Raw genomic sequence first — 15,455 nt, forward strand, 5'->3', positions numbered from 1 at the left:
AGATATATAAAGTATATACAGTGCATCCACATATGACAGCTTTTTTTTTTTTTTAGGGATATTGCACAGGGTATTTACATGTTTTTTTTTTATAGATGGATATAGGTATTGTACTGGGTGTCAGATATAGAGAAACAGGTTACCAGCGTATCAAATAGTAATTGCACATCATATATTGCTCAAGTAATTGCCATTGTAGTGTTGCATTGTAGAGTCTGGATGAATGACCTGCGGTTGCGCTCCTTTTTAAAAACGGAGTGTAAAAGTCTTTCACTTATCTTTAAAATTAGATAATTAGATTATATGCGCTAAATAAGACATACCTCCTCAAGTCACGACCAAATGCACTTATTTAAGAAAAAAAAAATGTATCTAGATTTAGATTTTTTTCCAGTGTAAGAAGGTTTTCTACAAAGAGAAATGGTATAAGGTCATCTTATAATTCAGTCTTTTTTTATAAGAAAAACTCGGGTTCAAAGGAAATGATGAGTAGGTTTTAGCGAAGTACCTCTGAAGTACTAATTCTCTATCCAGAAATGTTTCTGGAAGATTTAAGCAATTAAACCATCAATAGAAGTTCAGCGATAGTACTTAGTCACTGCAAAGTACCTGAAAAATGCATCAAGACTTTGGGGAAAATACTATTGAAATGCATGTATATTTAGTGAATGTTCTGGAAAAGTACAATAAAAAACTGTGAATAACTGTAGTTCCAGGAAAGTACCTAATATTTTTAGGTACTTTCAACTCATAGAATGACATCATTTCCTAAAGAATGATTTCCAGAGAAAATACCTGGCAACTTGCATGAAAGGAAACGCCTGGTAAATTACTGTAGGGTCCCTGTAAGTTCAGGGGAAGTTCTGTCAGTGTAGGGGTAGCCAATACTTGGTTTGTATGTCCTCTACTCCTGGTTAGTACCCAGAGTTCCCACTGATTACAGTGGATGGAAATCCATCTTGGATGCACTTAGGATTATTTTATGCATCTGGACAGCTCCCCTTTTATTTTTAAATATACCAGATCTGCATTACTCTTCCTGTTTATGACTTCCTGTCTAGTTTATTTGGTGTTTAGATCTTTACATGTTTTGCTCAGTCATCCATGCAAAATATAAATAGAGCTTTATTGATCTCACAATGGAGAAATTATTGCATTTAACCCATCCCCTTTGGGAGCAGTAGGCGTTCACTGTGCAGCACCCAGGGAGTAGTGTGGGGTTAAGGGTCTTGCAAGAACATCAGGATCAAGTTTCTTGATCCTGATCTCTGACACACTGTGGATAGGGGCTCTCATGAACTCACAGCACCATGGAGGCATAGAAATTACTTCCTAGAAGTTGCCCCACAGCCCCCAGGTTGTCAATGGAGTGCATGGTGTTGCATGGAGGGCTTTAGCTGGATAATAGTTATTTCTAGGTGAGACTCAGCACTGAGAGTCAGAGCTGCAGATGGACACACAAGTTGATCCGAGCATCATATTGCTACCTATCATTGTTGCACAGCACATTTCTAGATATTTTTGGCTCTCTCAGGTGAATTGCCTCACATTAACCCATAGAAACTTGGATGCAGCTATAGAGGCATTAGATGTTTAATTGCTAAATCCCAGTCAGATTGGCTGCACATTTACAGGGTTTAAAGGTATAATACTGAGATATTTCTCAGTGTTATTTAAGTTCCTTAAAGGATTTCTAAAGACCTTTATACACTTTTAAGTGTAGGGGTAAATACATTTTCTTTAATGCATACTGAACATCTTTATCAGGTGTTATCCAGTACTCTGAAGTTTTTTTTTATTATTATTATTCTTTTTGGTGCTTTAATACATTTTTTCTCAGGTTTTCACCAGTTGTATATTTCTTGAATGTGCCATCTAACCTGAAGACAGAGTGAAAAAATGTTTTCTTTAATTTTGCTTTAATTCCCTTAAATTAACTAATAATCAACAACTAGAATATGCAAATCACTGAAACCGAGAGGTAAGACATTAGAGGTACAAGGTAAAACATACCAGATTAATTATTTAAAGTATGTTTCCAGTATGTCATCCTTTACTAAAAGCATAAATTCTTCCAAAATTGTATTTTCCTTTTTAACTCAGGTTATCACAAGCGAATGATTTCACATCTAAACTGCTCTAAACCTTCAATTCATAGTCCAAATTGTTTTGAACCCCCAATCTGATAAACTACCACTTTTTTTTTTATTACACATAATAACTAAACCTTAGCCATCCCTCCAAAAATTAAAGCACCAACATTTAAGCCAATCATCGAGCTGCCAAGATTTTAGTTCATGGATTACTGCTTGTTTATCATTAAACCCAGTATGGCTATTCTGGCAACTTTTTCTTCGGGTAATTATGAGGGATTTTTATTCACTATTCATGATTTCCTAAATACGTTAAAATTAGTCTGCTCCCCAATGACAGATCAGATCAGAGCTCAACGCTCAGCACAGTAAGGCTGTGAAACCGGAAACAGAGGGCTTTTTGGCAGACCCCACGTTAACAGGATTAAACTAGCAGAAGGATAAAAAAAATAACTGCTGTTCAAAGCTGAAGTTGGCACTTTATTTTAATTTAGCTGACATATAAGCCGTATGGCTACAGCCAGCTGTGATTAGGGCTTTTTAGGGCATATGGAAGCTACCAGATGTTTAAATTGATTAAATCCCATGATGTGTTTATTATTTCCTGTATATAATTAACTGGTACTTTGACTGTTCAGGATTGCAGGATGTCTGGAAAGTACTGAATGTTGAAGCTATGTTTCAGGTCAGCAAAGCTTAGGAAAGTGTCTGAGAATGGGAAAAAGTTTCCATTTCCATCTGTCCATCAATCCATCTTCATATTACATTAAGTCTGACCTCTGGTGAAATGTCTGCTTCAAATTTATAGTAAACTTTTGTACTGACTTAAGATGAGTCTAGAGGTCTGGAAATGTCAGATTACAGCTTGAAAATCAAAGGACTGTATTGTAAACACTTAATTTGCAGTTACAGGTTGGTAATTGGGACGCTGAAAGCAGGGAGTGTAGGAATAGGGAACGATTCTGGGTGATTATGTTGATGCTTAGACATAAACATAATAGCAATCACTGTCCACATAATTTGTATTTCCCTGCCGGCTCTCTCATTAGGAGCTCAACGATAGCAGAATACAATATAAACTCAGACTTGTGTCTCTTAGGAAAGAGAGCTTTGGATAATCCGAACTGCTTTTTATTCAAATATGTCTCATCATAGTTTTGTCAGGGAAATCTGTGCCCTGGAAACAAAAATGTTCTCTTTAACCGCCAGGCCTAAAAGTAACATGTTGATCTCAACAAGCAATATTTTATAGCAGAGATTTTTCCTTCATAGCATTAAGCTTTTAAGACCATTAGCACCATCGTGTTGCTGAATCCCGGTTCATTACCTCTGAGGATCAGGGGAGCAAGTTATGAACTTTCCTGCAATTAGTGTCTGTGCATGAAATCACAATGGAGGGCTGCAGAGCTTTGCCAAAAGAGAAAGAAAAATAGATAGTACTACGACTTTTAGTTAGTCTGGTCCATGTTCTAAAATAAAACAAAAGAAGAAATTTAAATTCAGTGCCTAAGTGCCCCTCATGGCTGGTGATCATCACCAATGGTAGAGAAAGTAAAGAAATTGCCTCATTATACTGATATGGATGAAAAATGCACTAACTGTAACAACATGCTAGTAGTTTATTAATTTAGAAGCTTAAAATGGAGGGAACTCATAGTTAAATTCATTTGCATGATGAACTGCTGGTCACCAATCAGAGCTAATCAAGGGAAAATTTTTCAATTATTATCTTTAGCTGAGTGATTGGTGATTCTCTAAGTGCAGCCTGTTGGGGTGGGCCTCCTCCCCAGTCACAGTCACTGATCTGGCCTTTTGGGGAGATGAATCGCCTACCTCTGTGGTAAAGGCATTGCCCATGTTGGATGATCATGCTCCATGTGAACAAGTAATGACACAGTTTCTGTAGGTGACAAAGTTAGCCTCCTAAATGTCACAACCTTATGTGATGAGTGGTGACATTAGTCCTGCTTCAAAGTTAACATTCATTATGTTTATTGACCCTCTGGTAGGTCTGAGGAATAGCCGCTCAGTGTCATAATGTTCTCCTTGATTATTTGCTTTGGTGTTGTGGGCCAGGAGAGAAAAGGTTTAGCAAATGATGATCATGATTCAATCTTTCCTTAATGTAAACTAGTACACGTTTTGATCATAGTTATTTTCAGTCTAATAATTTACCTGCATGATGTTGTTTAAACCTCCTAGGATGTAAAAGCTGTGATTATGGCTCAGCATTACAAGTTCTTTTCTAAGATTTGTTGTGTTTCTGCTCCCATAATAAGAAAATCAGATGTCAGCTGGAAGTAATTTTGATCAGGGGGTGCTGGGAATTATTTATTTATTTATTTATTTATTTATTTATTTATTTATTTATTTATTTATTTATTTATTTAACGAAAGACGTATGAGCCTATAGGCCTATTTAAAGTACAATAAATAAAAATAAATAAATAAATCACTACTTTATTGTGATATACACTTCAGAGCAGGCAACCAGGGTCTGTGAAACACAGACATCATTAATCACATTAATTATTAATCAGTTCACAGGTGAATATATGCTCTGTTGATTTAAACTTCACAATAAAAATATTTTTTGCGGTTTAAAGCCTATTTAAAAAGCTGGCATTCACAAAGGGGTTTTCTTTCCTAAATTTGTCTCTAGGTATGACTTTTTTTCTGACTGCTTTCTGACAAACGAAACACAAAATATGATCAGTCTCTGCCATATAATGCAGGAACTAAAAATCTAGCAAATCTAGCCAGTGCATGAACCAAGCACTGTGCATGAAATTTGAAACTAAATGTTGGCTGGAAGGGCATGTCTGATCCAATCATGCTAGGTTGGGTTGCGGGTGCTGGGGCTGGGCCTGCCGGGGCAACTGCCATCAGAGGCGGGCGGACAGTCTCCTCACTCCGGCTGCTCTCCGTTGTCGTGGTTGCGGTACTAATGTTCTTCTTCACTAGTGGTGGTTTTCCCAAAAATAATCCGAAATGAGTTTCTGTGCCATATTTCCAGAGATGGCAAAAGTACTCACTTTCCGTACTTGAGTAAAAGTACAGATACTTGTGTTAAAAAATACTCTGGTAAAAGTGGAAGTACTGATTAAACTTCTTTACTCAAGTAAAAGTAACAAAGTACAGGCTTGTAAATGTACTTAAAGTATAAAAGTAAAAGTAGAAACCACTTTTTTCATGCCGTTGCCTACATTTTAAATGGATGTCTGCCAATAGGACTAGATCTCCGTTGTGTTCATTTTCAATAATCTCGTCGTCCATGCTACTATGCTAACGCCACTGCCACCAAGCTGCAATGATTTGCCGCCAATGAATACCGCCGAATCTGTCGATTCATCTTGTAGTGGTGCGTCAAATTCAACGTAGATTCCCATCCAATTAGATTGAATTTGGTATTGATGACGTGAATGATTCAAAACTAAAGTAACGAGCCAATTTTTTAAAATGTAAGGAGTAGAAAGTACAGATATTTGTGTAAAAATGTAAGGAGTAGAAGTAAAAAGTCACCATAAAAATAAGTAGTAAAGTAAAGTAAAAATATCAGAAAAATCTACTTGAGTACAGTAACAAAGTATTTGTACTTTGTTACTTCCCATTTCTGCATATTTCCTCCTTGTTTCTGTCATTAGACTATGTAAATTTACTTGTCTGCTGCAGCGAGCGGGATACCTCTTTACCCTGCGACCACTAGCTTGCTTGACGTTGCCATGACCGCACAACTTCCTTGAACTTGTGTTTATCAAATCTAAATACACGTAATAGTAAAATTAAAAATAGTCAAAATCATTTCCCAAAATATTCATAAGAAATGTTCTACCTGCTGGGCATTGCTGCCTGACGCACCTCCACCAGTGCCTTGAGCAAGTGTGCCTTGTACACCCCTGGGCTTGAGCAGGTCATCAGCTGGGGACCACCAGTCATGAATGTTTCGCTTCTTTAACCCCAGTACATCTCTTGGTGGTGGTGCGATGGCAGGGATCTCCCCCTGCCACCACCTGCTGATGCCCTAGGTGTTAGGCCCCCAACTCCTATCTTTCCTCCTTAGCCACATCCAAAAACTTCCCTTCTCTGCCTCCTCGGCCAATTCCCTGATTGCTTTGCGACGTCCAGCTCCCGTGCATCCGAGGTTGCCGAGCAGGCGGACCACTGAGGACCCGACAAATCCCCTGCAGCCAACCTCAATGGGGCATGTGATGGCTTTCCAGCCTGCCTCTCTGCATTCTGAATATTTGGCAAGTATATCTGCAAGTGTTTTTAATACATAAAAAAAAAAAATCTCCATCTGCCCGTTAGAGGGTGCTGCAGCACCCCCAGCACCCCCACTTCCCGCGGCCATGCATCTCAGTCCATTTGGATGATAAGACATAGATAATGGATGCAGCTGTTTTACACCTTGGACTAAGTTTAAGCATTTTTAGCCACTGTTCCATTCAGGAGCCAATACTCTCTAAAAGGTACTTTTGTTATATTTTATTTGAAAGCTTTGATCAACTCTGAAGCAGCAATATTTAGGCTGGATTTATCGTAAACCCACAACAAAAAAGGAAATGGGAGATCCTTGGAGCTCATTGTTGATCCATAACTCTTGTAGCCACAAATGTGTTGCTAATTTTCATTATTGAGACAAAGTGCTTGAAAATCGGAAATGTTTTTACATCTAAAAAAAAAGAGAAATACCTTTTTATGGGTCTTCATGAAACGGCTAGAAGGTCCTGGTCTATGTTGCTTTTTAACATTTTATTGCAGTTGCTTTATCTGTTTTAAACTAAAACTGACCAAACAAACTTTTCTTGCTATCACTTTAAAATCAGGACTTGTTGGTTTCTCATCAGTGAAAACTGAAGAATTTTTAGCACTAGGATTTTATATGATCTGCTATTATCACTGCAATCAATGATACTTTGCTCCTGGGTAAAGAGTCCATGTAAAATGACCAGCCTTTATTACTCACCATATGTAATCAAATCCTCAGAGTTTTTATTATTGAGTCTTTTTCTAGCTATTCTTATTGGAAACTGACTTTAAATCAATTAATCAGGTCTTATAAATCAATGATTCCTCAAATCATTCATGCAGTTTTTAATGAAACCTTGACTTGTTTTTCTATCTGTGGACAGATGAGATAAATGTAGCTGTGTTGTGGGATATAAAATCATCTTACCTGGATGCTCACTGAGATAATATTATTATCAAGATAATATTATTTTTCTGCTTGTGTTTAATCAGGATGTCAGTTTTATATTTTTGTTTGATTTTAAATGTGTTTATACTGTTATACATTATTGGCAGCAATTCTGGATTTCAGGATCATAAAACAAGTTCCTTTGAAAAAATGCTGCTTAATCCTTTTTTGATTTATTTACATCAAATTAAACTAATTTATTTTTAACACTTCCTGAGCTGGTTTTGACCAGTGGTTCTGGATGCTTTCTAAAGGTCTTACTGGATTGACTTTTGATCATTCATTACTGTATTACAGCTCATTATGGATATTAAGGCACTATGTTACCAGAAGGGCTAAATCATAATTAATAGGACTCATTAAAAATCCAATATTCTTCAAGTGGAATATCTTAAACATGACATTTGCTGAGAGCAAAACCCCATCATAGGGTAATTTAAATAAAAACTGTAAAAATAAAAATAAAATAAAAATCCATTAACATGTAGCATTTTTTGTATTTTTTTTTTGTCTGTAAAAACTGTGATATCCAGAATTCAGTAGAGGCCTAATTTTAGCTTCGCCTGGTTTAAACTTTGAAGAAAAACCACTTTAAGCCCCTTGGGCTTTTAGTTTACCAATTCATTAACAAATTTGAATTTAAATTGTTTGCACCCCTTAGACCCTCCCCTTTTGTCGTGTTGTCCTGTGGGAGAGGTGTGTGCTATTTATTTTTCATCTGAATACATCCAGTTTATTTATAGATCTATGAAATACATTTTTGTATGTACTTTTGTTTGTTGTTTGTTGTTTTCTTGTGTGTTGTTCTCGTCAGGTACAATAAATTGAGATATCGCCCTTTTAAAAACAAAATGTGTCATGGCCTGATCATGCAATAAAACCAGCAAAACGTAAAAAAGATCCGGCTACACAAAAATTAGTTAAATTAGCAAAATAATCATTAGTTGCCAGGGGAGTTAATATCACTGTCTACGAAAACACTATTTCTGATGTCCACAGTTATAAACATGCATAATTTAGTTTTTTACTTCAACAGTAAAACCCCAAGAAGCTGTTTATTACAAAGCTACAAATATTAAAAGATTAACAGAGGATGCATATTTTATTTTTCCTCTTCCTTTGCAGTGGAAGCCAGAACCTGGATCCTGGAATAACATCAAACCAGCGGAAACATTTTGTAGTTGTTGGATAAAAGTCAGGATTTATTTCTTGTGCTAACTCCTGCTATAGTTGCAGTAGGAATCTTCTGTTCTACATGTTTTCTTGTATTTGAGTGACATTAAAACTGCTCAACCTGTGAGAGGTATTTTGTTTTGAGAGGGTATTAAATAATTGTGTTCAGTACAATGCAGCTGCAAAGTGTTTTTTGTTGTCCCTCGTTCAGGTTGAAAACTGCTATAACTGTCAGGTTGAGTGGAGGCTTTGAGGACCCAAATGCAGAGATTAGCGGGCAGAGATGAGTTTTGCTGATTTAATGAAGGACTCACAGGCAGCTGAGTTAGAAATCCAAAATAATGAATACAGAAAAAAACAGAATCTGGGAGTCATCATGGAAAACATGCATGAGGAGCCAGGAAAAGATGAGGAACCAGCCCTGAGGAACTGCACAAGGAGAGCATGGCTTTGTTCGAATTCATGGGCTGAGTCCACCGAAGGCCAGATTCGAAGGACAATTACGTCATAGCGAGGTGCCAAAGTCTGGTCGGATTCCAAGACTCCTCCCTATGCGGCCTTCTTTTTGCCGAATTTGAAGGATGGGTCCGATGTATCCTCGGTATCCTTGGTTATCCCAGGATTCATTGCGAGATCAAGCAAGTCAGCTGCTCTGTTGTCAGAGGAAAAAGGTACTTGGTGCCGAACAGTGGTGAATATTGGAAGTTCAGTTTAATATAATCCAAGTCTGTGAATACTTCCGTCTGAAATGAATGAAAATAGTTGTTTTAATGGTTATTGAGTCAGATATGTGGCGGGTAATGTTTAATTTATCTAAAGGTTTTTATCTGTTACTGTGTAAATAGGTTTGGCTGTAATTTAAGGACAGATTCTAATATATCTACAGTGTGGGGAATATAAATCTGATAGCATTTTTATTATTTTAATCGCCATGTTGCACAATTTGCTTAACTAAAGATTTGTTGCTGTTGAATATAGGAGATTTTGCAGATATATTTTTATACATACATTGTTTAGGCCCCCTGTGGGACTCCGGAATCAGCTGATGGGTACCGGCGGGCGAAGCGGCATGCGGCTCGGATGGTTGCTGAGGCAAAAACTCGGGTGTGGGAGGAGTTTGGAGAGGCCATGGAGAAAGACTTCCGTACGGCTCCGAAGCGATTCTGGTCTGCCATCCGGCGTCTCAGGAGGGGGAAGCGGTGCAGTACCAACACTGTTTATAGTGGGGATGGTGTGCTGCTGACCTCGACTCGGGACGTTGTGGGTCGGTGGGCGGAATACTTCGAAGACCTCCTCAATCCCACCAACATGTCTTCCATTGAGGAAGCTGGGCCTGGGGACTCTGGACTGGGCTCTCCAATCTCTGTGGGCGAGGTCGCCGAGGTGGTTAAAAAGCTCCTCGTTGGCAGGGCCCCGGGGGTGGATGAGATCCGCCCGGAGTTCCTCAAGGTCCTGGATGTTGTAGGGTTGTGTTGGCTGACACGACTCTTCAACGTTGCATGGACATCGGGGGCAGTCCCCCTGGATTGGCAGACTGGGGTGGTGGTCCCCCTGTTCAAAAAGGGGGACCGGAGGGTGTGCTCCAATTACAGGGGAGTCACACTCTTAAGCCTCCCCGGCAAGGTCTATTCGGGGGTGCTGGAGAGGAGGGTCCGTCGGATAGTCGAACCTCGGATTCAGGAAGAGCAGTGTGGTTTCCGTCCTGGTCGTGGAACGCTGGACCAGCTCTACACCCTCAGCAGGGTCCTGGAGGGTGCATGGGAGTTCGCCCAACCAGTCTACATGTGCTTTGTGGACTTGGAGAAGGCGTTCGACCGTGTCCCTCGGGGGGCCCTGTGGGGGGTTCTCCGGTAGTACGGGGTGCCGGGCCCTTTGATACGGGCTGTCAGGTCCCTGTATGACCGGTGTCAGAGTCTGGTCCGCATTGCCGGCAGTAAGTCGGGCTCATTTCCGGTGAGAGTTGGACTCCGCCAGGGCTGCCCTTTGTCACCGATTCTGTTCATTACCTTCATGGACAGAATTTCTAGGCGCAGCCAAGGTGTTGAGGGGATCCGTTTTGGTGGCCTTAGGATTGCGTCTCTGCTTTTTGCAGATGATGTGGTCCTATTGGCTTCATCAGGTCGTGATCTGCAGCTCTCGCTGGATCGGTTCGCAGCCGAGTGTGAAGCGGCCGGGATGGGGATCAGTGCCTCCAAATCCGAGGCCATGGTCTTGAGCCGGAAAAGGGTAGAGTGCCTTCTCCGGGTCAGGGGGGGTGTCCTGCCCCAAGTGGAGGAGTTTAAGTATCTTGGGATCTTGTTCACGAATGAGGGAAGAAGGGAGCGGGAGATCGACAGGCGGATTGGTGCAGCGTCTGCCGTGAAGCGGGCGCTGTACCGGTCCGTCGTGGTGAAGAGAGAGCTGAGTCAAAAAGCGAAGCTCTCGATTTACCGGTCGATCTACGTTCCTACCCTCATCTATGGTCATGAACTCTGGGTCATGACCGAAAGAACGAGATCGCGGATACAAGCGGCCGAAATGGGTTTCCTCCGTAGGGTGGCTGGGCTCTCCCTTAGAGATAGGGTGAGAAGCTCGGTCATCCGGGAGGGACTCGGAGTAGAGCCGCTGCTCCTCCACGTCGAGAGGAGCCAGTTGAGGTGGCTTGGGCATCTGTTTGGGATGCCTCCTGGACGCCTCCCTGGTGAGGTGTTCCGGGCACGTCCCACCGGGGGGAGGCCCCGGGGAAGACCCAGGACACGCTGGAGAGACTATGTTTCTCGGCTGGCCTGGGAACGCCTTGGGGTTCCTCCTGAAGAGCTGGAAGAAGTGGCTAGGGAGAGGGAAGTCTGGGCCTCCCTTCTTAAGCTGCTGCCCCCGCGACCCGACCCCGGATAAACGGAGGAAGATGGATGGATGGATGGATGTTTAGATTTACTTATATCTTTCTACCCCTTTTATAGAATGGAATAGAAAATCTCTTTATTGTCCCACAATGGGCAAATTTACAGCAGCAGAAAGATTATTGAAAATGGTCACATAAATGTGGACCTTAGAAAAATGTATAAGAATAACATAATAGTGAAGAGTTAAAATATAAACAATAAAATCCTGTAAAGTGTTTTAACAATATAAAACTGTGCCCCTGGAGAATAAATAACCAATATGCAGCTATGGACATTTTTACAGTAATGGATATTTGAAAATAGCAGCAACATCAGAGATGTGCAAAATGACAACAGCATGTTATTTAACTGACTAAGGTTTCTATCATTGCATTTGCTTTTATTTGTTTATGCTCCCAGGGGTTGGAACCTTTAATCCACTCTGGATTCACATGAGTGAAGTCTTTGTTCACTTTACAATAAAAAAAAAAAAAGAATAAAATAAATAAATAAATAAACAGTTTAGAACAGTTCAGTATTCATTCTCTTCCTGCTTTGTGTGTCAACTGTCACGGTTGCTTAGCGACACATCATCAAGGTGGTGAAAGGGTAGACCTGTTTGAATCCACAGCAAAAACTCTGCCGGTCTCCTAATTTTCAAGGACTTCAAAGCATCCAGTCCAGGTAGACTGTGTCAATGGAGGATGCAGCCCATGAATTCGAACAGAGACCATATATAGGAGACAGAACGCAGACTGGACTAATGATCTAATAAGCAACAGGTGTGGATGGAAGCATCTAGAAGGAAGTCAAGGGGAAAGGAAACAAACACAAGGGGGTAACAGAGAGTAATTCGAAAACAAAATATTGCTGGAAAACAACTACAAATACGAAAAAACTAAAAACAAATGTAAACAGAGGGAAGAACCCTGACAATTAACTTTGGCTTCACTGTTACAATCTGAACTAATGGACAAAAGCTTATCTCTCCTTTTCAATTGTTTCAGTCAATAATTACCAAACTTTTTAAACAATCTGCTGGTAGAAAATGGTAGGAAAAAAAAAATCAAGATGGTGTTTTAAAAGCAGAAAACTGAAAGTTATAAGGTTTTTGAGTGCATTCAAGTGATTTATTAGTCAGTATTGTGAATTTCATTGTTTTTTTATTAGTGTATTTTCCAGGTGCTGCTACGAAAAACAATGCATTTAATTTCTACATCGCTTTTACAGATAGGCTAAAAAAAAACAAAATACACTCAAAGAAGACAGACCTCCGCCAAGCATCACATTTTGCCTCATATTGTGACTCCTGTAGCTAAAACTTGCATGTCTGGATCATGACTTTTTGAGTCCAATGCTGAAGCTGTCAGTAGTCACTGCTGACACCCTCTGGATTCGGGGGGAACTGCTTGTTTCCTTCATGAATCACTATCTCAAAATGAATTCTTAAAAAAAAAAAATCCTGTGTCCAGATTTTGATCTTGAACATCACCAAAATTTGATGGATTGTTCCTTGGCATTACCTTTGGTAAAAATCTAATTAAAATGGTTCAACTTTTCAAGTTATTCTGTACTCAGACAGACAGGCAGACAGACAGACTTTCCTTAAAACATAACATCCTTAAAGGTACAAAGGCAAGATTACTCAAAGCGTTTGGCACTGTTAAACTATTTCTATTTCTTTCTAGCTATGTTTTTTTTTGGGCTGCTGTCATATTATGGGACTTACCTTTTCATTTTTCCAGCCCTTACTCTTCTAAAATGTATCCATTTTCACTAATTAGACATTTTCATCCCTCAGTTTTCTCCTACATGCTGTAATTTATTTTTATATTTATTATGTTCTTACGTGTCTCCTGCTTGCATCTAGATTCTTAACAAGCAAACAATAAATTACAGAATTGAATATGAGTGCAAAAACAGCTAAAGTCCAAATGAGAGCTTTTTAAAGGAAGCCTCCAAAACTGTTACTAAAACCCATGTTAAGGAATGGCAAGCAATGTTCAGCAGTTTAAAGAAACACTTTAATACATTTATTCGATTTTTTTACTGTGCAGTTACAGTTTAAAATACACTAAGCCTGAACAAATGGGAAAAAAACTAAAGTTTACACCTTGTGGTGACAGCAGGTGAGAAACCCAAACATTTTGTGGCCTTTGCAGTAAGTTTCTAATCTTCGCCTCTGTTCCTTTGTGTCTGCATGCAGGAGGAACGAGTGCGATCATGTCAAATGTCATGGTAAATGCCAGCAAAGTGGCCTCCATTGCAGCGGTGCTGATATTACCGAGGAATGGTACAAAGTGTTCCCTCAGTTACCTGCGGAAAAAGGTGAGTAAGCAGAGGATAAAGATGAGAGCCTGTTATGTCAAACACTGAAATATAATAAGGAACACACTTTTTAAACAAGTCAAATTGGTTCAGATTAAGGAAGAAGCTGCTTAATATTTTTTTTACGAAAACAGACAAATAACGTTTGGAACATGGTCTGTTACATTGGCTGACATTAAAAAAAGGAGCCGACGAGCGAGAAACGATTTCATCATTAACATTCATGAGTAGGAACATGGGTGGCTTCCAGCATGCTGCGCTGCTGTCTGAAACCAAACACACGTAGCAAAACACTGAAATTACCTCCCTAATTGATTGGTTTGGAGACGACGAGAACATCATCAGGAATCTAAATGCACTGACACAACATGAGGCGAAGAGACAGTCCTCGCTGAATGTCAAGCACACTGATGTGTTGCAGTGTAATCATAAAAATACACCGTTACTGTAGCTCTACCTCTGTGTCTCAGGAGCTTCTTAGGTTTTTATAGGGTCAGACGGGCTGAATGGTGTTTCTATTTGTTGTGAATTTTTCTTCCTTTTTTTTAGCCACAAAAGTGTGATCATTAAAGCCGGATCAATTCGTTATTGAACAGCTTAATGACACCCCAGTGGCCCCGGCAGCACTATCCTAAAAAGACTGTTTTGTGTTAATTATCCTCTCAGCACTTGTTGTCACTAAGTGCCTTCTTGGCATATTTATAAGAGCGAGTAACATGGCATGATTATCGTCTTATGTTTGCATGCCCCAGAGAGGGAAGAGTTTTTCTGTTAGAAATCTGGTTTCTGAAAAGAAGAAGCTCTTGGTAAGATAAATGAAAAGACTCATGCTTCAGTGTTCTAACAAATAGAATAAAATAAACAATTTGAATCTGCTGCTCATCTTCTAACCAATGTTCTTTGATAGTCTGGGAAAGCCTGCAAGTATTTTATGCTGCAGATTTGAATCAGCATTTAAAATCTTTATATTTCCAAATTTTATTACTTGTACTGAAATATCGACTTTTTAATTCTTTAATTCCCATGAGTTTATACATCTACAGGTTATGAAACCTAACATTAGGGAAGTCATGGTCTCAGTGGTTAAAGAAACATGTGAAGACATAAAAAATTATCATGAAAACAACAGATGTATATTCAACTATAAAACAATAGACAGAAATAATATTCAATATGTTTTGCTGTTTAAGAGAAAAAAGAACAAGGTTTAAATTGCATCCAAATGTTTTTATTCCTGTTACATTTATGAACGCTGTTTAAATTAAGGATGTTAAGATTCTCAATCTTTTCTTTTTTCCTTTTCTTCTTCTGTTTTTCTGCTCTATTTACATTGCAGTGTCCATATACACTGTAAAACTCCCTGCATAATTATAATAAAGCAATTTATATGCATGAAGTGGAGCAATATGGCAATTGCCATACTGCTACACTTGTGAAAGTAAAATCTGTTGGGCTCTTTTTGGCATCAAGACAATTATTCTTATTGCCACATTGCCAGACAGGACACTGTAAAAAAAAATCTATCAGATTGGGTTGGAACATCTCCAGCACAATAATGAAGCTTAAGCAAAAATGTAATTTAATTTCATCTTCACCTGAATCACCTATTATGTCACATGTTCAGCTCCAGGCAATCAACTCAGCGCTGCACCTTCTCCTAAGCCGATCATCCTTTAAGATCCCCTTCATTTAGCTCCTGGCTCATCTTCCCTACTTTCACCCACCTTCACTCCATCTCCTCCTTCACTCTCAGACTATTATATCCCTTTCCTTTCCTAGGTTACTCATCCAAGTCTGATTCAC

Source organism: Cyprinodon tularosa, unplaced genomic scaffold, assembly GCF_016077235.1.
Source record: "Cyprinodon tularosa strain WSP-4 unplaced genomic scaffold, ASM1607723v1 ctg17, whole genome shotgun sequence".
NCBI lineage: Eukaryota > Metazoa > Chordata > Actinopteri > Cyprinodontiformes > Cyprinodontidae > Cyprinodon > Cyprinodon tularosa.